A 24,615-nucleotide genomic window follows, 5' to 3' on the forward strand; every position below is an offset into this window, starting at 1 on the left:
ATTTTTTCGTGCTTATAAAGATGAAATTTTGTAATTAATTTTTCATCCATGCCCTGATTTGCAGGATGAAATTTTGTAGCTTGTAAACTTTTGATAAAAGCTTTTTAATTTTATATTTTAAGAATTCAGCTATCCATTTTATATATATATATATATATATATATATATATATATATATATATATATATATATATATATATATATATGATAAAAGGGATGATTTCAACTTTAAAATAACAAAACTATGTAACTACCATTCCAATCTAAACTCTAAAATTTTCAAAAATCTAATTTTCTCACAAGTTAACAGGATCAAAAGGGTTTGCAATAATAAAAATTCTTATATTGAAGCATCAAACAACCTCCTTAAAAATTTAATTAAAAATGAATTTCCTAGAGATTACTGTAATGTCAATTTTTTAATTAAACAAGGTATGGTTTGGGATTAATCCTTTGGCTTAAATAAAAATAGAACTTTCCTTGCATATTGGATTACTCAATAGATGGCGCTGCGAGCCTACATCTGTTTACGTAATTTACCGCTAGTTTTTTAAAAACAGGGAATCACAATCAATAGTTTAAAGTTTTCTTGACTGTTAATGGTATGTACTGGCCTTTTCGTTTTTAATTTTAGTGCTATTGTTTGTTTTTATTGTTATTTTTGTTATTGTATTTTTACTTTGTTGTGGTTAATTTCTTCTTATTTGTTGTTTTATATTTCCCTTCTGTTAAAATGGTATATCTCTTGAGCATAATTTCAGGGGATTTTCGGGTCACGAGGAATCATTTTTAGACAATGTCTGTTTTTCCTCACAGAAAAAATCCCTTTCTTTGAATCCCTGCCTGAGGGTGACCCTTGAAAAAGTCTTCAGGCCGGATTCTTTTTTTATATTTTTTATAATTTTTTTGGTTTAATTTTTTTTGATTTTTTGTTTTTCCTATTAACTTGATTCTAATATTTTTGTATATATATATATATATATATATATATATATATATATATATATATATATATATATATATATATATTACTATTCGAACGGCTACATTTTTATTTCAGCGTTTCGTTAATTAATGAAGCTACAAAGTTGAATACGGATAGCATCTAGTACATAGTATCCTGCAGATAGTATCTAGATAGGGCTCACCTAATTCAAGGTAGTGAGATTCACTCAAGGGGAATGAGAAGCAATAGAAATAAAAAATATATGCTTCAAATAAAGCTTAATTGAGCGCGTAAATAAGCTTAACCATTGTCAGATGAGTTTTCGCTATGACTTATTTATGGAAAATGATGACCAATATGTTATCGTCGATTAAAAATGGATGTATTAGAAGAAAATACGGATGACGTTATGTAGTTATTCAGGCTTTATTTTGTGCAACCGCTTTCAACGGGTTACAGCATTCGAATGAACAAGATCACATTTGTTGTAGGTGGCGCTCTTGCATGCCATGACGTAACATTCCGCCCGGCGTTGAAATATGCAAGATTTCAAAACACTTTTAATTATACAATTAGCTTACATTTTCTAAAACCAAATAAACTATTCAGATGAAATATTTACAAGTGAACAACAAAATTGCAAAATATATACAAATTGAATATTAAACATGATATAAATACAATTATTATGTACATACAATATATACAACTATCTTAACTATTTTAATTTTCAAAGTTATCCCTTATTGGTAAGAGACAAATTTTTGAAATAGGGCGTGTAAAAATACCTGTGTTAGTTTTTAATTTAACAACTCTTACTCTGCCTTCATTTCCATAAATTATCTCTAAAATTCTAGCCATTGCCCATTTGCAAGGAGGCAAATCATTTTCCTTTAACAATACTAAACATCCGACCTTAACATTATTTTTTTTGAATTGTCACTTATTTCTTTGCTGTAAGTGGTTCAAATAGTCAATTTTCCAGCGTTTCCAAATTGTTTGAACACATTTGGTAGTATATTGCCAGCGCGACAACCTATTGTCAGAAATGTCTACAATTTCCGGTTCAGGTATTGAAGTTATTGGGCGTCCAATGATAAAGTGTCCAGGAGTTAAAACTTCATATTCATTAATATTATCTGATAATGGAATTAAGGGACGTGAGTTAAGTATACCTTCAATCTGAATTACTATTGTTTCAAATTCTTCAATAGTTATTTTACTGTTAGCTAAAGTTCTATAAAGATGGTGTTTAAATGATTTTACTCCTGCTTCCCATAAGCCTCCGAAATTGGGAGAAGAAGGGGGTATAAATTTCCATTGGATTGATTCTGCGGATAGGTAATTGGCTAAAGTCTCATTAGTCTGACAAACTAGTTTTTTTAAGCGATTTAATTCTGAAGCTGCACCCTTGAAATTAGATGCATTATCCGACATCAATGTTGCAATGCGGCCTCTACGGGCGCAGAGTCTCTTTAAAGATGCAATGAAAGCTTCAGTCGTCAAATCTGTTACCGTTTCTAGGTGAATAGCTTTAGTTGACAAACATACAAAAATCGCTACATAAACCTTTGAATATATTCCCTTTCTTTGGTTTTTAAACTTTATTTGAAAAGGACCACAAAAATCTACACCAGAATTTAAAAATGGAGAACTAGGAGTTACTCTTTCTGAAGGTAAATTTCCCATTAACTGGTCTAACACCCTAGGCCTTTGCCTAAAACATCTAATACAATCATGGACAATTTTTCTTGCAATACCTTTACCATTTAAGGGCCAGTATTGTAGTCTAATTTGATGTAACAAACCTTGTGCACCAATATGTAGACATTTTTTATGTACATGCTCAAAAAGTAACTTAGTGAATGTATGTTTACTGGGTAAAATTATTTGATGTTTAGATTCAAATGGCAAGTCAGAATTTTTAAGTCTACCGCCAACTCTAAGTAATCCTTTTTCATCTAGGAATGGATCTAAAGATCTTAACTTACTTGTTTTAGAAATATTTTTACCTTTATTTAGTGCATCTATTTCTGATTTAAATTCACTCAACTGAGCTACACTAGCTAAATATTCAGTACTTTTTTGCAGCTCCTCAGTAGTTAAATATTTACTTATCTTATTACGAGACTCCTTAGCTTTAGTGTTGTTAATAAACCTGAAAATAAAGCTAACTATTCTAATTAATTTTATGAAATTATTTGTATGATTAAAGAGTTCATCATAAAAATTTGAATTAGAGTCATTAATATTCAGAGTCACAACACATTTTAGTTCATCAACAAAAGCAAAATCCTGCATGGATTGATTGTCTACTGGTTCATCAGTAAGTTCATCTGGACCAGCAAACCACATTTTATTTCTTATGAGTTCATCTGCACTGCATCCTTTAGAAATAATGTCAGCAGGATTGTTTCTGCTACTTACATGTTTCCAATGACAATCTGATGTGAGCGTTTGGATCTCCGCAACCCTATTGCTGACGAATGTTTTTAGCTTATAGGGCTCAGTCTTGATCCACGCCAAAACAATAGTAGAGTCTGTCCACAATGAGATAACATCAATGGGTAATTGCAGAATTGGAACTATCTTTTTCACTAATCTAGATAACAGCAACGCAGCACACAGTTCAAGTCGGGGAATGGTAAGTGACTTTAATGGAGCCACTCTGGATTTGCTGCATATTAGACTAGTTTTAAACTGTCCAGATTGGGTGAAGCACTTTAAATAGACAACAGCAGCATAGGCACGTTCTGATGCATCAGAAAATCCATGAATCTCGATGCGAACTGCATCAGGAAGTAGAATAAACCTTTGAATTCTGAAGTTGTTTACTTCCGAGAGTTTTATGTAGAACCTTTTCCATTCTGTCATTGCATCAGGTGGTAATTTTTCATTCCAGTCCAATTTTATCTTCCAAAGTCCTTGGATAAATATTTTTGCCTTTGTAATGAGAGGGCCTAAAAGTCCAAGTGGATCATAAAGACTCGCTATTTCTGACAGCACCTCCCTTTTTGAAAAAGAGTCCTTAGGCTTGATCTTTACCTTATATGTAAAGCAATCTTCTTTTGGATCCCAAAACATACCTAATGTTTTTACAGAACTAACACCTTGTTCTTTCGAAAATGAATAGGATGTGGTAGACAGGTTTTGTAGTAAATTAGAGTTATTAGCGACCCATTTGTGAAGCTCAAATCCAGCTCTTCCGAGGAGTTCAGAAATCTGGGTTTGAAGATTTTTAGTATCTTCTAGCGTTGTATCACCTGACAGAATGTCATCCATGTAGAAATCAGAACAAATCACATCTGCAGCCTTAGGAAAGTCCTTTTTTTCCTCATCTGCTAAAGCTCTTAAAGTCCTGGTAGCCAAAAATGGCGCAGAAACTGTTCCATAGGTTACTGTAGACAGTTTGTAAATCTTCACTGGACCATCAGCACTTGATTTCCAGACAATACGCTGTAAGTCTCTTTGAGTTGGATCGATCAGTATTTGTCTGTACATTTTTTTAATATCTGCACTAAATGCATATCTGTGCTTTCTGAATCTACTTACTATGGAAAAAAGATCTTGCTGAATAATACCTCCATTTAGTAAAATGGAATTCAGAGAATATCCACTTGTTGTTTTTGCACTAGCATCAAAAACCACTCTTAAGGGAGTTGACGTTTTCTCAGGTTTATATATCGCATGGTGGGGAATGTAATAGTTCACATTGCTATCATCTTCAATTTTTATCTCCTCCATGTGTTCTAAACTCTCATATTCTTGCATAAATTCCTTATATAAGATTTCCATAGTATTATTTTTGTTTAATTTATTCCAGATACCATTTAGGCGCTTGATTGCATTTTCTTTGGAATTTCCTAGTAATGATTCGGCATTTTCCTTTATGGGTAACTGAACTATAAATCTTCCCGTTTTATCTCTTTTATAGGTTTTAACAAAATGCTCCTCACAATAAATTTCTTCTTCACTCTTTGTTATTTCTTTAACATTATCCGGCAATGATTCCAATTCAAAAAATTGTTTAACTGCCTCATCTAAATTTGGTTCACTTACGAGATAACAATTGGCTTTTTGAGGTAACTGGGGAAGAATGCCTGTAACTAAATAACCAAACTTAGTATTTTGTAATATTACATCTCCATTTTGCAGACGAAGTTGCTCAGGTTTTAAAATCTCAAAAAATAGCTCACTTCCTAATAGTATATCAATTTGACCTGGTGTGTGGAAATTGAAATCAGCTAGTTCAATTGAACAGGGAATATTTAATGCAGATATATTTAATTTCGATACAGGAATCTCATCGGTTATTTTAGGAAGAATAGAACATTTCACCATGTGTGAAAATGAATAATCTCGATTTGATACTTCAATGTTAGCAGCGTGTTTAATAAACTGCGTAATTCCATTTATACCAGTTATACCTTGTTTTATTGATTTTAGTTTGATTCCCAATTTTCTAGCTACATCTTCTCGAAGAATACATAAAGTCGAAGCATTGTCTAAGAGCCCTCTTAATTGAACTCTCCGACCATCTGCAGTTTTCACATAAATAAGAAGAGTGTTTAATATAACTGATTTATTCCCTTCTATCGCCTGTTTAGTCTCTCTCGGATTCAACGTCAAAGCAGATACTTCGGTTAGTACGTTTAGTTTCGGTTTCGTTTCTGCATCTGTTTGGCTTTCGCTCGCCCGTGCCCTTGGATCTGAAGTGGTAGCGCGATTTTCAGCTGACTCATCATGTATGAGCGAGTTATGCCTTTTACCGCAACTTGGAATGTTGCAAGAATATTTTGATTTGCAGATCCCCGGGTGAGGTTTAAGACAGTTAATGCATAATTTGTTATTCCTAACAAAGTTCTTTCTGTCATCGATAGACATATTTTTAAAAGTAACGCATCTAAATAGTGCGTGATAGTTTTTGCATAAAATACAAGCTTTAGCATTGGAATTTTTATTATTAACTATAAGTGTTTTCGCTCTTTTAAATATGCTCGTATTTTGTGGACTTTCGTATTTACTAGGAATACGGTTAATATTTTCTAACAAAGAACTTTGCTTTTCTAGAAATTTCATCAAATTTTCAAATATAGGAATTTCTGCCGTATTTAGAGAAAGCTCGAATTGCTTCCTTGTCTCTTTATCTACTTTCTGTAGAATGATGTTTACAAGCATTAAATCAGATAGCTTATTTTGTTCGAATGTAAGAACCTTTAACGCTCTGATGTTTTTATTAACGCAGTCTATTAAGGCACACAGTTCTTTAGCAGATTCGCTACGAATTTTCTCAAAATTTATTATTTCTAATATATGAGAGTCTATCAATTGACGTTGATTTTCATAACGATCTGATAATGCTTTAAAGAGTGATTGAAAGTTATCACTAGACGATTCTAATAATTTAGCTTCTCCTCTTAAGCATGCACGGAGATAATACAGCTTTTGAGAATCATTTAATTGCTCATTGTTGCTAATTAAATTAACAAATAAATTTTTAAAATTTGCAAAATCAGCTATTTTTCCAGAAAATTCTGGTAATGGAATTTCCGGTAGTCGGATTTTAGTTACTGCATTATCCTTTGAAACAGGGTTAATTTTAAATTCATCTTTAATTGAATTTAATAGCAATTTCAGACCTACCTCTGTTTCTTCAATCCTTATATTTATTTGATCAATATTTTCTAGGATGGTTTCTATATCTTCCGACGTTTCAATACCGCAATATTGTTCGGATATCTTGTCCAACTGTGCTTGCAATTGTCCAAGTTTCCTTAATTTCACTTCTAATTCCATTGCGTTAATGTCTTTCGAAGCTGACTTTTCGGCACTAAAACTTTCGATTCTTTTCAAAGTAGTTTTTATCGAGCCTTTCAGTTTATTTAGTTTCTTTTCTGAAACCGCTTCTCGGTCATCGCTTTTTTCAACTTTTTTATCCATGGTATTTGCTCCGGCTCGCTTTTGACCAATGTTATCGTCGATTAAAAATGGATGTATTAGAAGAAAATACGGATGACGTTATGTAGTTATTCAGGCTTTATTTTGTGCAACCGCTTTCAACGGGTTACAGCATTCGAATGAACAAGATCACATTTGTTGTAGGTGGCGCTCTTGCATGCCATGACGTAACAACCAATATCTCACAAAAATAATTTTTGCATCATCGTAAAAGTAAAAAACTTTTTAATGGTATCGATTTCATTTCTGTATAGTGTTTCCTTTATTTTTAACAATTTTTTAATGTAATACGCAAATTGTAACAATTCTTATTGCAATGCAGTTTGAGCTCATTAACAAAACATTTAATCGCAAGCTTTTGCCAATGTTGAAATTAAGATATAAATACGCTTTCTACGGACATTCATTTTGTAGTAGGATTTTCAATTCCACTTTAATTTTGTGGTTTTAATTTCCATTCGTGATAATTCATTTTGCCTTGTTCCATTAAATTTATCTTAATCGTTTTTCTGTCTTAGCAAATTACTAGGTGTAATATTTTTAAAAAAAATATATGCATTCCATATTAATATTCAACAGCCTAAAAAGTCAATAATCTGTGCAAACAAGCAGGTCCCGAAAGATTATAAAGAAAGAAAGAAGCTAGATTTTTTTAAAGAAGAATTTCAATTTTTTCCCAATTAATTGATAAAAGGTTCACTAATTAATTATTACTAATTTGTTAAAGGTTCATTTAATTTTGTCTCGGTAAGAGAATAACTTAATTCTGTTCAATGTGATTAATTAAAATTTAAATGCTTCTTGAATTCTAAAATAAATCGTACAGTTTTTATGCCCAACTTTAACAGTTCCATTTGCCTCCATTTTTTAATCCAAAATTGGATGTCCGATATTTAAACTATCAAGCAATCTGTTTGTTGTTGTTGTTGTTTTTTCAAAATGCGTTTAGATACATAAAAAAAGCAAGCTGTTGTATTAAATACTAAGCCTTATAATTAAAAATGGTGATTATGCATTGAGTCTTCAAAAGATTCAAATCATAAAATATATCCGAAGGAATGAAGTCTTTTAGCATATGGTGGAAATGGCAAATTGTATTCGTTGGTTCTCATAACTTCATTTATTTTTCAATTCTTACTTGTTTACACAAATAAAATTTCAGAGGCCTTTCGCAACCCTAAATAAACTCGGCGAAACGAGAAAACCACATAAAATATGGCAAACTGGTTTTCAGTTAGGAAATATGGAAACTCGTACAATTTTGTTTGCGGCAACAGCAATGCCACGAAGCTTCAGAGTTTCGCAAAGTGATGAAGTGATTAAAAGTACTTTCACATCATAATTTGGAATAGCAAAGTATAATTTGCAAATTTAAAGAAAAGATTAAATTGAATTTAGCTCGTTTAGGCTAGCTCTAACGTCGAATTTCATTCACAATTCTTTTCGATCAAACTGAATAATAAAATAATATTTAAACTGTTTATGAGGATGGAGGGCTTTAGTGGATTTATTATCTTATGTTGTTATGTTTTTCCGATGAGAAACGATTTCTTTAATTTTTGGTTATTTAAGTTGAAAAATGTCATCCGTATAGCAAAACGCAGCTATCCAGATTGTCAATGGTGCAGTTGGTCTTTTTACAGACGGGAAATGAATACAGACATCGTCTATTATAGTTTGAGATCTTTTTCTAGAGTTGTGAACAGCTGGGTCATAAGCTGCTTTTGTAGAAAATCACAAAATTAGGTAATTTTTCGAAGAAAATTGATGTATTTTTGGATAATATCAGAAACAGGTTCAGTTTGGAAGTTATTGTGCAGTAACTTCCTTCTTACGTGTTTATGAAATGACACGTTGTTGCACCTTTATATATTAAAAGATGCGTGGAAAACTGTCTAAACGTGGTATTACCAAATTTGTGTTTGCTTTCGTAATTCAAATTAAAATGCAAATCGAATATCTAAATTTGGACAGAGAAATAATAGATTAAAAAATTAAATTTAAAGCATTGGTAAAATGTGAAACAGTACAAATTTATTTGGTTCAGTTTGTCTGTTTGATATAAAAACATAAATTAACATTACGATGCATTTGGTATGAACCTGTATCATTTTTTTTAATCTCCCATTCCTTGATTGACATTGCCACGCACTTGATTTAAGCCTGCATCAGATTTTTTTAAATCTCTCATTTCTTAACTGACATTGTCCCCGCATTGGAGGAGATATGTGTGCGCCACCAAACTGCTGTCAACATACGTCATGTCTTAAACTGCTTGTCCAACATTTTGTTACCAATTACTTATCTAAAAAAAATTCAGATACGTACACTGATCCTTAAGGTTTCGGCAGAGTTCCAAGTGTTGCTGTTATGACTCACAAAAAGGGGAAGGAAGAGACCATGTCGGGTGCAAGAAGATGCAGTCAACGAGATCTTTTCTTTACTTGTTCAAAAAAAAATCAAAATTTAATTTGTTTTGATCAAATTAAAAATTGGTGGCGTAGTTAGAATAGGTGAGAGTTTTTTTTTTCATTGAAAGAGCTCCTGGGCATAACAGTACTTTTTCATGGCATTACAATATTTGACAATTTAGATTCATGTAAACACAATAAGAATTTAATTCCATGGAGTCTATAGATTGACATATTAGGCAGCTATATCCGATTTTCTAGAGACATCCCAAGTATATAACAAATCCAATTGCATATACCATGCTTACATCTGCATACAAAGGGATATTGTCCCTTACTTTGTAATAATGAAATGCAATTTTTGTTGCTGTAGGATTAAACTGGTAATTAAACTGGTGGGCCACATCTAATTAATATCATTCCAACTCATTTTCTTAACATTTGGTTCGTTTCAAACTGCTTGCCTGGAATACATTTTTTTTCCTTCCTAAAATACAAAAGACGAAACTATTGCAATCACCATGAATATTTATTTCGAATCAGACTCCAAATTTCAAATCTCCCAGAGTTTGAAAGGCACATTAGTTGCAATTACATCTGAACTGGGAACACGATAAATAAAAGAATGCAAATAGTAAGAAGCATGAAATGATCTTTACCCGAAATCGTACGAAATCTATGAGAATTAGAATGAAAAATGCCATAAGAAATTCTATCTGTCTATAATTCTTCATATGCATGTAGAAACGATAATTTAGAAACATAGAAAGATTTAAATTAACATGTAGTATGATAGAGAAATGTAGATTTATATCGAATTCTGGAACAAAATCCGTAAAAGGTTTGAACGCCGACTTTTATATTCGAGCTTATGTAAGGGCCACAATTCAAAAACACAATAACATATAAATTTTCTGTGCGATGTTACGACCACAGCTACAAATGTGCTCTAAATTTTAACATAATGTATTAAAGCTGGATACTGTTCATAAATTGCATATTTGATTCAATCCCTCAAAACACTTTATAGGGCTTTATAAGTGCAAGAATATTTCGCAACAACTTTTTTTATTGTTTTAGTTCCAATATTTATATTCACGCGCATTGCAATTGAATACTTTTGGTTTTTAACTAAAGCGCTTTGGCTTTACCTCAGCGATGAAATATCTTCGGTATTTAATCACTTTGCGATTGGTACTAAATATTTTTTCGACACAAGATATCGCTGCCATAAGTTCGAATGGCCTTGAAATTTCTTTTTATCCAATCCTATCTGTAAAAATACTTACTTGGATAATCATCGCATAGTCAAGATATTCAAATCAAGTTGAATATAAGTATCGCGGGATGATTTAATGTGAAAACGATGAAACATGTTATTTCTCAATAGCTGTAGAATCGAACACTGAACGGCTTAAATTGATTCGAAATAGGGAATAATGCCCTACGCAATATTTCAAATGTTTTAAAACCTGCTAGCAAAATATTATATTACCTAGATGAGAACTCGGTGTTATTTTGTTCTTCATTTTCTCTTTCGCTCCGAACATTATGCAAAAGCATTATTCAGAAATAAAATCAAATAATTGAATTTAAAATAAATTTTTCCACTTTTTCTCAAGAATGAGCCGGAGGCAAGCCAGAAATTGATCATGAAACTAGAAAAGAAAAATTACAATAATGACATCTGCTGTTGCATGGCAGAGAACTGTAAAATCGTCACTACAGACCAGAAAAGGAAATGACAATAGCAAGAATGTCTCGAGTCGCTTGAAACAAATTTTGGTAGTAATAAATTATATCGGGGAATTTATTCTAGTTGGAAGATATGGGATTACAGAGAAAATATATTAACTCATGGACAACCTTGTTAGGTTTTATGACGCATCAATATCGAAATAACCCCGTTTGATGTAACACTTTGTGCTCTTTTGTTTGGATAGGCATAAAGAATAGATTTTTTTAATATATATTTTCTTCTTAATAACTTTCTTCTAATAACTTTTTTCAAAATAATTAAGATTGCGTAGATTATTATGCAAAATTAGTTTTCGACTTATGGTAATTAATATATTGAGTTACCCCGACTTTGCTGAATTTTGCAATCAAAATATAAATTTAGGTTCATGAAATATACTTGTTCACTATGAATGGTATAATAAATATTTTTAATTCTATGCAACTATTTAGATCGAAAAGTTGAATGAGTTTGTTAAAATTGGTATAACGATACATCTATTCTGCCTTTGAAATCATTCTGAATTATTTTTATTGATATGCTCTTATTTAAAGCCTAATTCTTATAAGATACTGTTTATATGACCACTTTTCTTCGTTATAATTTCAACATTTTGTTTTTTATCAGTGAGTGAATGCCATTTTGGTAAGAATCAAAGTATAACTATCCTTCCCGTTAGAGAAAATTATTTGTTTTCCCTATGACAGGGAAAAAACTATTGTATAAAGTTTTTTTTTTAATGAATATTTCTGTATGACGTTCAGTTAGAATATTAAAAATAATCAACAGTGCAAAACATCCTTCTTAATTTTGAAATCGATTCATACAAATACACAGCATTTCATTATTGTCACATCAAAATTTTATAAATCGAATTTTCCAATGCCCATCTTTATAGGCCGGCATATAAGACTTCTAACGGCCTTCGGATGCAATGCGGAGCCGCGCGCGAAAGAAGCATAGCTTTGTTTAGATTAATCTAGAGAGGGTAGACCAGCTCAGGCATTATCCTCATCATCCGACCTCGATTCAAAATGACTAGGTTTATCCCCAAACATCCCTAGTGTTGTTTTAAAGGTGGACATTTGAGAAATGAAATAAAACTAAACACATAAATACTTTTTATTGCTTTAATGACTGGATTTATAATCACACCATTGTGGAGATTTTAAATGCAATTTTTTTCACGTTATTGGTCCTGTATAATGAGGGTAAAATTTCAAAAACGAAATGAAGACAGGCGAATCAAATCGAAAAAAGTATCATGCTACAGACCAGAGTTTCGAAGCGCTTATCATTTCCCCCTCACGTTTAGAGATAGCCTACTATTTTTGTATTTTAAGAATACCAACCTGCTTTAACCCTTTGCCTACCAATTTTTTTAAATCTTTGTAATTTGCGTAGAAAATGAAGATAATAGTTTCTGTATTAGACAAATCTATTCGAGTTTTTTTAACCCCCGTGGATAGGAAATGATGGCTAAATACCTTCCCCCCGCACCAAAAAACTACTTTTACTTCGAACTATTTCAGCTGATTTTAAAAGATGAGTGGAATGTATATGTCCCGTTGGCAGAAAAAAGGGTTAAAGGCAATTTTCTATTGTTTACGGGAGGGTGCAACTAAGGGAGTTTCTTAATAGTAAATTTAGTAATGAACTCCTCTGAAGCTATTGTCCCCCTCTTTCCGATAAAACGCGGACACGACATCATTATCATCATCATCAATAATAAACTAAATTATTTTCAATATTGCTTAAGTGCAACCACTAAATGCAAAATAATTTTTTTTTTTTTTTTTGTCCAACCAGTTTACTTTTTTCAAAATAACCAGTTTTCTACAAAGTATCTTTACGCAGCATTATCCCCTACGACGGTCATTGCGCGTACTGAATGGTATATTTCTGCGCGTGAGGCTTTCAGCTGAAATATTGTGAGTTAAAAAAACATCATTGTTGCTCATGAACTCTATAAACATACATTCAATCTTACCTATAATTCGCATGTTTTACTGACATAAAGAGCACATTATTAAAATAACGAACATTATTAAACGAATTTAAGATAACAAAATTCACGCAGCTTTCTCCCCCTCAGCAATCTTCATGAGTTCCATCAGAGCAAACAGAAAAACTAAACTCGCTGCCCATTTTTAAAGCGTAGAATCCATCAGCATTGAAAGTACAGACTTCTGTGTCGCTATTTACAGTTTCGCATGATTTTAAGGCGTAGAACTATTTTGTACCTATTTACCTGAATATTTTGGCAGTATTTTCGATCATTGTTATTCAGTTTCTTCTAAACTTTAAATTCGCTTTCCGATTAATTTTTTTCTTTGCAAAAATTATTTGTATATTTCTTAAATGGCTACTTCCTTCTTTAAATCAACGACATGGTTTGTGATTGACCTTTTGGCCTTTTTTTTTTTTTATGGATATCGATCCCTTACGAAAAATCTATTTTAAATATATTGCATATAACTTCAAGGCATCTACAAAATTCACAAAATATCCATTAGGTGAAGCATTTTTTTGTGGGAACAATACCGCACGCTTGAAATTAGCACAATCAGAACTTATTCATTAAAAAGGTTTTTATTTCAGTTTCAAATTTTAAAAAAATTGCTAAAAAAATTGTATATTATAATGGAAAATGCCAAGTCTAACAATATTTGCAGATGCAAATTATTTTTATTGCTTTGAAAAAAAGTTTTGAAAAGAGTTATGCTTTAATAAAAACTTTCAATATAATTCATTTGTTTTTAATAATATATGTATATAATGACAATTTTAAGGCTGTTATTTTAAAAAAAATATGTATTTGTCCCAGAATCTTGGCTAATTACTATCTTGATTTTTCAAATCAAGGACAAATTTAAAATTTTCTTATTTATTAATAAAAATAGGGACAAATTAATTTCAAGCGATACCGTTTCCTTTCCATAAAACGATTCTAGAATTGTTTCAATTTCAATGCTTCCCTTTTTTAAATAGCTCACATGCAAAAGCTCTGACATTAAAAAAATAATTCTTTGTGCTAATACATGACGTCTTCAATCCAATTTTTTGTGGTTATTTATTAGACCTTACCTTATCTTATAGCTATTAAGTATACGCATGCTCGCTCTCCGAAAACCTCCTTGTCCCACAAATAAATCTGAGTAAACATCTTTAATGAACAAAGCACACGCCTCGAGTAGTCAATCAATCCCATTTAACGAAAGGAGAAGAATTTGGCAGTGATATCCACACGATTTGAGCGAACTCCGTAGATTCTTTAAACAGGCGTTTATAGTCTTTCGTCGTAGATAATGCAGTAGTCTTTGGTGTAGGTAACTAAATCTACACCAAAAGTCGTATATATCTGATATAGGTTGTCACAAAATGCATACATCAGTAGTGATGCCAAATGTTATGTTAAATTCCGGATGTTTTGCTGCATGTAGATTTTAACATTCGTCATTTTAATATAATAGCGATGATTATTTTTAATATAGTTAACGACAATTTATAAAAACTACTAGAAATTAATCGCAATATTTCATAATCTTATAAAATGTTTAATCTACGTATAGGATAGCTTGTTGCGTAGCCCCACTAGCCCTCAGAAGCGCGCGTAGTTGGCAGACCACAGAGATGCCTGAAATGTGATAAAAATCTTGAAAAATGAAAGTTCATTTCCTGTTATTTGAATTGTAATCGAATGATCAGTAATAAAAATCAGTTATTCAGCTTCTGTCTTAGAACTTAACCAAACGGCGGTGGACTATTGGTTGAGTCTCGGCTATTTGAGGTTTCAGAATTCGAAACACGATTACACCAAATATATGCAATATATTTGGAACCTCTGCTTATAAATCTGACGCTGAATATTAAGCAATTTTCCTCCGTTCTTCTACGGGACTTTGACGTGCCTTCATCGTTATCTGACCACTAAATTGCAAAGTCCATAATAACTTTCATGAAACGGATCATTAACCTTTTATGTTTTATTGCTGTCCAAAAATTAATTAGATGCTTATAATCCTTTTCTAGTAGCATTCACTGGTAAGATTTCCTTAAAAAGCGAAGTAATTAATTTGTTTAGCAACTGAAATTAGTATTTGCTATTTCAGTAAAGATATGCCTATGCGTCCAACTAAAAAATTGTATCATATGCATTTTGAGCTTAAGTATATGCATTCTTATATGCCTGTATTATATGCATTTCAAGTTTAAAGCATTCTTATAATACAATGTTCCCGTAGTAACACTAATGGAGTGCTGAACATTCTATATAACTTACACAGAATTATCCGAAAATCATGAGAAATGACAACCCTGCGTTTTTTTATATGCTACGAATCATATTTTAATATTGATAAGTTTCATTGCTCTAGCGGCCTGTTTCGAAGCAATACGAGGCGTTTTGTAACAGTTATCATAATTTTCAGCTGAAGTGAATGGATGCGGACTCGGCAGCCCTCACTAAATTTCTACACTCGGCATCGAAATTTGCATGCACCACATAAGGAGTTTCGTTTTCAGATAGAATTAGAATGATTTTAGATACAATTAGAATGAAGATTATTAAAATATGGGGGGGGGGCTGATATATTTATCAGGCCTCTAGAATATTTGTTGCAAGCTCCGCGTTAATGAATCCCTCTACAGCCTGAAGAAATATTCCCTCTCCCCTTCGACATATATTAAAACAATATGGCCCACTCTGATATATAATTTAGTATATAATATATTTTAGTATGCATTCTTAACAAATAAAAAGGCATGCGAGTTCTTTGAAGTCGATGATTCGATGTAAATTTGGTGATAATCCAATGCGCCAAAATTTCAGATGTCTATCTCAGTGTGATTTTGAGCTTTTGTGTTATCTTGTTTATAAAGAGACAAACGTAAATCCAAAAATGCGTCTTTTAGGTACTGGGAAGAACTTAACGTTTGATATTTATCAAAATCTTAAGGATCATTGATTTGACGATTCGGTACTTTTTCTCGGTATATTTGGAGTCTGAAAAAAACAAGCGAAAGAGGCCTTCCTAAACTTTCTCGCATACTCTTTGATAGAGGTTCTGCACCCCCCCCCCTCCCCTCCATAAAACTGTGGACTTCGATCAAGGCTATAAGTGCCACGAGTGCTGAAACTTTTATTTTGAGACTCTCTCGTGATAATTGTGTGCTTCGTAATATAATAAAGAAAAAACCATGCTTGAGTGTTAACCGCATAGTTATGTCGAACTATAATTGGGAAATACAGATCTTTGCCGTAAATCTAGTGTGTTTTACTGAATTTAGTGTGAGAAATTAGGCGATCAATCCCTGGAATGGGACACAAAAGTACCAAACAAATCTTAGAAGGTTTTTTCCCAACCGTTTCAAACCAATATTTGACACAGAACTACAATTACAGTCACGAGTGGAAATTCCATTCATTCAAGTTATTACATTTACGTGCATGCTAAATTCAGACCGAGAGACAGCGAAACCCTCGACGGATTCTTTTATATGGTTAAGTTGCATCGTATTAGAAAGCAAAAAGAATCTAAGGTCTGCCAAAGGGGCTGCATTCATTCGATATAACCACAATGATGTGATATTTCACAGGATCCTTTCAAACCGAATTACGTTTTCACTCTTAAATTATTTCTTTAAAATAGTATAAGCATAAAAGGAAACGATCATTGGCAAAGTTCGGTAATCGTAAAAGTAAGAGAAAAGTGGGTAGGGTTGGGGACAACTGGAATCAAAGAAGGCAGTGCGTGCGAGTCTCCCTTGGCTACCTGCCAAAGCTTAATTAAAGTGCATCCTTTGTGTGCCTTAATAAACACATATTTCGGTAAGGGCAAGGGCCTCGAACGCGAGCAACAGATCCCATTGTAACACTATCTGCTCAAGATTTCGATAAGGCCGGAATGAAAACAAAGAACTGAAAGTATTTAACAAGGTTCTACGAGTAGTTTTTGGGATCTTTTGTATCCCACCATTTCTTTTTAATTAATATAAATAAATGTTCAATACTTGCATTTTTTGCTTCTTGTCTTTTCATGCATGATTGAAAAGAAATTTATCAGAACAGAATATATAGGGAAGACGTTGAGATTTAATTTATACTAGGGATATAAGGTCCTTTTTACCTGCAACAAAACGTACAGTAATTTCATATTCATTTTAACTTTTTCTTTGTCAGAAAATGTAAACGAAATATAAAATGTTTCATTTTGTTATTAACTTCCACTTTTTTTATGCGGAAAAAATTACTTACTAAAAATAATAAAGGATTGAATGTGGAATAACTTATGGAAAAATTGAGGCAATTAAAGTTCTCTTTATTCTTGTAGAAAATTAATTCTATTTGTTTCCAATATATATATATATATATATATATATATATATATATATATATATATATATATATATATATATATATATATATATATATATATATATATATATATATATATATATATTGCATTAAAACAAGTCAAATGTAGCCGACTACTTTTTTTTTTTCGTGAAATCAAGTAAGGAGTGTTTGTCTATCCATTCGTGGTCAAAATGGCTGTGTGCATGTGTGAACTTTAAGAAAAAATAGCCGAGTGTCTTGAAAGTTCAATTTCAGAGTAAAGTATGCGGATTTCTCATCTGTTCACAATCACAGGCAAAATATACATGCTTTCTGCATCGATAGCTCGGAGTTAAAAGGCTATGACATTATTTGGGCGATTATTGCATTGGATGATGGATTGCTTTACAAATTATAAAATTATTGCTTATAATTTTGGCTATTTCGAGGGGTATAAGATATTTTAATATTATTTTTACCTCCGGCATTTGACAAAATTGAATACTTTATCAATATCACATAAAATCATGCAGGTAATTTTGTTTACGCTTTCTGTATTTTTAACAAAATCCATACTTTTTCTATTGTTATATTAAGTTCCTAACCTTCCTAAATCCATGTTGCGAGCAGCTTAATGTATAATTATGTATAATAAATGTATAATGTATAATAATGTTAATGTATAATAAAAATCCTTTATAACTAATTTGTCCAAAATTTTATTCTAGATTAAGAGGTGGTAGATGGATTTATGAGAGGAGTTTTCGGTTAGATCATTGCAACTTTGGATATTACAACTATTTTCGAGACCTTTTAGGTCTCAAGAAAAATATCATTTGCTTAGACAGAAAAATGGAAGTAAACCAATTTTTATTTGCCTCAAATCCTTCTTCACGAAATTCGAAAGCCCAACCGGCATATTCTGGAACAACTTTTTTACTTCATTATTTTGAGACAAGTTGTAATTTCTCCAGTAATAAAGTTAAAAACTTCTGCGTTAGGTAAATATCCTAAGTGTTCAGTTTCTATATCATTTATTTTAGGTAAATGGTAGCATACGTTTGGTGGAGCATAATCAAGAATGGTTTTGGCACCACAAAACTCCACTAAATCAAATCAATTAGGTAAATGGGGTTAATTGTTTGTAAGAAAAACTCGTAATGAACGTGGGTCTCTTGATAAAATTTCAAGAAAGAAGCCGTTCATATCTAAAGCAAATCAGAAGCCAGCATCTGCAATTTGACAAAAAGTATCGTAACAAGAATTTTTGGAACAACATTCTTCTGCAGACAACATTTTTGGCAGATTTTGCACATTTTTTCAAAAGTTAACAGAAACAGAAAAGTTTTGGGGATATTTGGGGTCTGAAATTTTGTATTTATATAGTTAATAATGAACAAAATGCACTTCCTAACTATCTTGAAAAAATGTTGTCTCTAGCATCGATGATATTTTTCATTTTTATTATCGGTGTTCTTTCATTATTTTTTGACGCACAGAAGTGACTTTACTTCGGTTTCATTTTAATTATTCCTTATTTTATAAATTGAATATTTATAAATTTTTAAATTTTATTTGAATATGTTCTTAATTCTGTATGCTTATTTCATATAATAATATGTTTGAAATTTTGTAATTAAAGCATGGGTGCTTATGACTGTCACTGAACGTAATGTATTTGGTAGTTTTACGTACAACTGTTTTTTCTATGCAGCGTTTGAAATAATTTTCGTAATACACAGTCTACTAGTAGATAATGTCTACTAAAAACTTTAGCATGCGCAATTAAAGAATCTTCTACAGAACGCACGAACAACGTCAATAACTTTAAAATTTCTAAATGATTTCGAATAGCATTTTAAAAATTTTACAATAGTCCCAGAGAAGGCAAAAATCTCGTCCCTAAAAATATGCGGGATAAATGGTATCTTTTGGGCTAGTTACATTCCTTATTACAAATTGACTGTGTAAAGGTTCACTGAACGACTCAGGCCCAAGTAGCGTCGAGATATTGCTTATTATTTTAACGCATTACACAAATGTTTGCGTTGTCGAATAATATTTCACATCAATCAAATTTATTTGTCTTCAATCAGAATTGGAACTTTATCTGAAAATCAAATAAATTTTCCTTCGGTTAATGATTGGGCGCTTTTTCATGACCAACACACGAGTTATTGATTTAGAGTGACGACAGGGTACACCGGTGAACTATAAATGTGCACTTCTTGCCCCATGCATAATCTTACAAACATCCTCTGTTTTCCAAACTCAGCTCAGATTTTTTTGACCTGTCAATAGAAGCCAGTACTTTAAATATTTGACATGTACCGTGCTGGTTTTAAAAATGTATTGTAAACAAGCGGGAGTTGTCTCTGGAAATTTTCGCCTGTACTGAAAACACAGTTTTATCTCTATGCATTAAAAAATGAATCAATTTTCAAAATCAGTTTTGAAACAAATTTTACAACATTGTATTATTTCCTTTATATGCCTAAATGCAACAAAATTCTAAATAATCACTGTGAACATTTTAATAGCTCTCGTGCGGTTAGATAAGCACGAATATTAATATATTCTTCATTTTATTACTAATAAATGCTTTAACATATTTCAAGACATCGGATGTTTTCAGACAAAAGGTTCGAATCTCCTTTCTCATTATACAATTTACAGAAACGATGTCAGCCTGTCCTTTTTAAGCTAGGATAGATAATATGGGATTAGGAGGCTCGAGTGGCTGCTGTTTCTGTTGAGATCCGCTTGGTGCACTTCACAACACCGTGACCCCATCCAATCTTATGTAAGAAGGCTCAAAACCACTCACCTCCTGTCTCAGAGGGCACCTCCCCGAACCCGTCGGCGTGTAATCCGAGATCCGGCCATCGAAGACGAGCGGAGGCTACCACAGGACAAGCGATGGCGGAAAGCGAAAGCAAACAATAACATACGATGCTGTTGAAGAAGAGGGAGTAAGAAAAAGAATACCGGGATGGTCGAGAACTCCGAAGAAAATTGAGAAGCTGCTGTTAAAGCTCTGCCGTAGGGTGTAGCGCGTCCTCTCTATTCTGGGATGGCCAATTTTGGAACAGCGCTGCTTCTCGGGGAACGTCGACAAAACGTACTAGGAGTAGAATGAACGGGGGTGTACATGCAAGCGGTCTCTTTCAGATTATTGTGATCCATCGATAGCTCATTTTCTGGCATTCATTTCGGAAGAAACAAATTTCAGCAACTCCATCAATGGCACACATTTTCAAAACAGGATTTTATATCATTAAAAAATCTATATATAGATATATATAAAGTACAATTGATAAAGTAGGATAGAAAAGGATAATAAAAATATTTAAACAAATGAAAATTTTAATCATTATTACAATAAACTTATTGGAATGCTTGCTTAATCACTTACTTTCTTTTGTAAGTATTGTGACTAAATTTCTTTATAATACTATTTTCGGAGCAACATATTTTTTCTCTTTCATTTTGACGTCGATATTTCTCATAGGAATTCATTTTCCCTTCTCAGAATCCTAATCATTTTAAAGTTGCATTTATTTTTATTATCTGCACTTTTTCGTCTTCAATGCATTTCCTAGTTCATTATTATATATGCAAAATGGAATCTTAAAACCAATTTTTTCAAATTCACCACTGGATGGCGCCACTATTAAGGAATAAGCATTTCATTACAATTAATCCATTGACCAATAACTAAGGTATCTGTCTACTTTGGAAGCTCTGAGGAATTTAGGTATTTTGCGTCCTTAGGTAATGGGCATTCTGAGGACCCCTTCTTTTAATGAACTGGACAATTTATTAAACTGTCCGGTTGATTAAAACTCATTTTTAACAATGATTTTTATTTTGTTAACTTTGCGAAAATGTATTTGTTTTTATTTATCTATTTTGACTCGAGACTGCTTGTCATTCACATTTGTTCATAATATCATTGCAGCGGACGTTTTATGTTTATAAATATTTTAATACCAAAGTGAACGCAATGAAATATATAGGAATTAATTGTATTTGATAAAGCGCTATCAAGAGATAATCATAATATTTCATCATTCATTGAATTTGTATTTTTTTACAAATGTATTTATTTGGTAAGTAGGAAAATGAAGTTTTTGAATGTAGTCGTTGCCTTGCGCCTCTAGATAGTTGCCTAGTGTGCCATGTTAAAAACCGCCACTGATTTAGAGGCCTCCCTTATTTTAGAAAAAATTATGTTCAAAAGAATATTTTTGAATTTTTAAAGCGTATTTATGTTAAAATACAATAAATCACATAAATAAATTTCATTTTTGAGTTTTTTAAATATTCCAAAAACTGTTAAAATCGTGCAACAGAATTAACCTTCTCTTCAAATCCTCTCATTCAGAAATTCTAAACAAACCAGAGGGGCACATTCTTTATAATTTATAATCATTCAAGTGTTGGCTAAACCAAAATATTGTTCACAATATCTCAGAGTATTTGCAAATAATACTCTTTTCATAAAAATATTGTGATCTAATGAAAAATCACAATATTTTTATGAAATTTTCGCCCTCATCAAAATTTTAGGAGTAAATTGCATAAGTTTACAACGGTTCATTATTACACAGATATTTTTTGTCCATTACCCATATAGTTTTATTTTCAAAAATATGTATCTCAAATTTCAGACAGTACTGTCAAAAGAATTTTAACCGTTCTATATGAAAAACGAAAAGAAAAATGCATTTTGAGAAAAAGCGTTTGAAGTTTACTTTGACAATTTACATTGAGAAGAAAAAGGGATTTTTCTTCAACATGCCTTGTTTCTTTAAATTTTTCTTTCCTTTTCTGATGCTTTCTTCTTTTAATCCTCCATTAATTGTAACTTTTTCTTATTATGCGTTTCATGATCCCAATGATTTTTATTGTAACCCGCTATTCAACCAACATTGACAGATTTGAATTTATCATCGGTCAACTCAATCGGAAATTCATAATAGCTCGAGCTATCGACAATTTTCGGGTTTAATACCTACAGTCCTTTATTCGTATACTTTATTTATTGTCAAAAAGTATATTTTGTTTACATTTATTGTATGCATTGAAATATCAGCAAAAATGGAGATGTTGTAATAATCTAAATTTACCTACACTTACAATAACCAATAGCATGAATATTGTGATTAAAAATATTTCCAAATAACGTCTCGTAAATACTAAATAACAGAAACAAAAATAAGCTTTGAATATTAAAGAACTTAAGATAGAAAAAACGGAGAACTGGTAAGTTTTACTAAAATGCCTCTTATTACGCTCTTTACTGTCGTTGTAGAGAAATAAGAAAAAATGATTTTTTTTTTAAATTTGAAAGAATTAACTTCAGTTAAATAATTTATTTTATTTGTTATTTTCGAACAAAAATAGATTTTTACGTATTGAATACAATGATTAGAACGTATTGAATACAATGTTGGGCAGTTTTTTTTCTTTTTTTGTTTTGTTTTTAATGGCAATATGAGATTCAGAATTCTCATTTTATTATATATATATATATATATATATATATATATATATATATAAAGATGAGAAAACATTCAATCATGAAATTTCTCTTTTACACATATAAAAAACATATTAAATTATATTCAAAATAATTTTTGAAGACATTTTGTTGGTAAAAAAAATCTCGATGTATTTTAGTACATTTAAAGATTGAGACTATATTTAGAAGAGCCACATACACGGAATGTATGTAGGTCGCTTCTTATGATATGTTTGCGTGTTCTCGAAGACAAAGTACTGTTTTACTATTTTCAAAATGTCATAAGAGTTTAATGTGAGTGATCTTTGAATTCCACGCACATAATTATGAGTTTTTGAAAAAAAAATGGATTTTAATTTAAAGTTAACTTGCAAATTTTTTGCAAATCATTCCCATTACATGAAACTAAAAATCTTCTTTTTAACATCTCGCATGAAACTAGAAAAATAGTATGATCAGTCATTGCACCAATAATTCACGTTAATAAGATTTATTTGTGTAAATATGAAACAATATAAGGAAGATATTTTAATACTCTGAATGCAACGTTTTGAGATATCAAAATTGTTGATTTCAGTCTTTGGCAAAAACTGATATTCAAAACTGAAAATCTTTAAGCCTCATTTCTTAATGGTTTATGCAGATTTTTTTTTTCTTTTGAGGGAAAACGACTTTACAAGAAATATAAGATATCACTTGCGCTACGGGTTAATGGAATCTGCTCATTGTGTTGGCAGTCAAATATTTTCAGATAACTAGTTTTTTTTAAAAAAAATTATAAATAAAAATATAAAAATAAACAAAATTTTTTTGTAAAATTTTGCAGGCTATTGAATAAAAACATTTTTTCGAATAAAAAATAATAAAGAGATAAAAAATGTAGGGTACCAATTAAAAAAAAATTAAATAATCAATTGAAAAAAATTCACCAGTAGATGGCGCCACAATAAAGAAATACACATGCTATCACTCGATGCTGCTAAGGCTGAAGAAATGGTTTGGTTCGTGAAGGCCAGTCCGACCGGTAGCTCACCACTCATATATTTTTAGATTTTATCGGTCAAAGCTTTGAGGCACCGAAAGAGGCTTGAAGTTATTTTTACAGAGAACAGTTAACAACCTATAAAAAGTATTTTAGAAAACTCTAATAATAAATCAATTTAATGAATGAAACAAAAGTGATATCTTATATATCTTAAATAACACTTCACAGTGATACATCAGCATAAGTTATTAAAATATTTTTTTTCAACTCACTTTGAAAAATTATAAGTCTTGATAAAAAAAAAAAAAGATTATTATTTTTTAACTTCATAGAAGCAAATTACAATTCAATGAAAAAGACTGTAACTGACAATTTTAAATAATACCATACATAAACTGCTCAATAGCGACTGAGAAATAAAAAAAAAATATCAACCAATTTAAGAAATAAGTAGACATGTTTTATGTAAGTTATGCAATTAATTGTGAGAAAATTTTATTGAACTTGATTTTTTTAGATTTATTTTTATTAGTCATTATTTATCGTACACTTTCGATATTCAAGTGTGTACGTTCAAGTGTATTTTCAAGTTTTAATTTAGAGGGGAGAAAACTTTGTCATGGAAATGTGCAAACTGCTTTTAACATCTCTCTGTTTTCGATATCTTCTTTCAGTCACAAAGTGTGAAATAGAAAGAAAATTATAACAGCGAA

General features: G+C 31.3%; 1 protein-coding gene across 3 annotated transcripts in view; it reads right to left on the minus strand.

The window, feature by feature from the left end:
- LOC129987861 (uncharacterized) overlaps positions 1-20,442 on the minus strand; it is a 92,289-nt gene extending 71,847 nt beyond the window's left edge. For all 3 annotated transcript variants that reach the window (XM_056095823.1, XM_056095822.1, XM_056095824.1), the window contains exon 1: positions 20,218-20,442. The gene's annotated coding sequence lies outside the window, so the exon portion shown is untranslated. The remainder of the gene's footprint in view (positions 1-20,217) is intronic.
- Positions 20,443-24,615: the final 4,173 nt, after the last annotated feature.

This window comes from Argiope bruennichi, chromosome 10, assembly GCF_947563725.1.
Source record: "Argiope bruennichi chromosome 10, qqArgBrue1.1, whole genome shotgun sequence".
Taxonomy (NCBI): domain Eukaryota; kingdom Metazoa; phylum Arthropoda; class Arachnida; order Araneae; family Araneidae; genus Argiope; species Argiope bruennichi.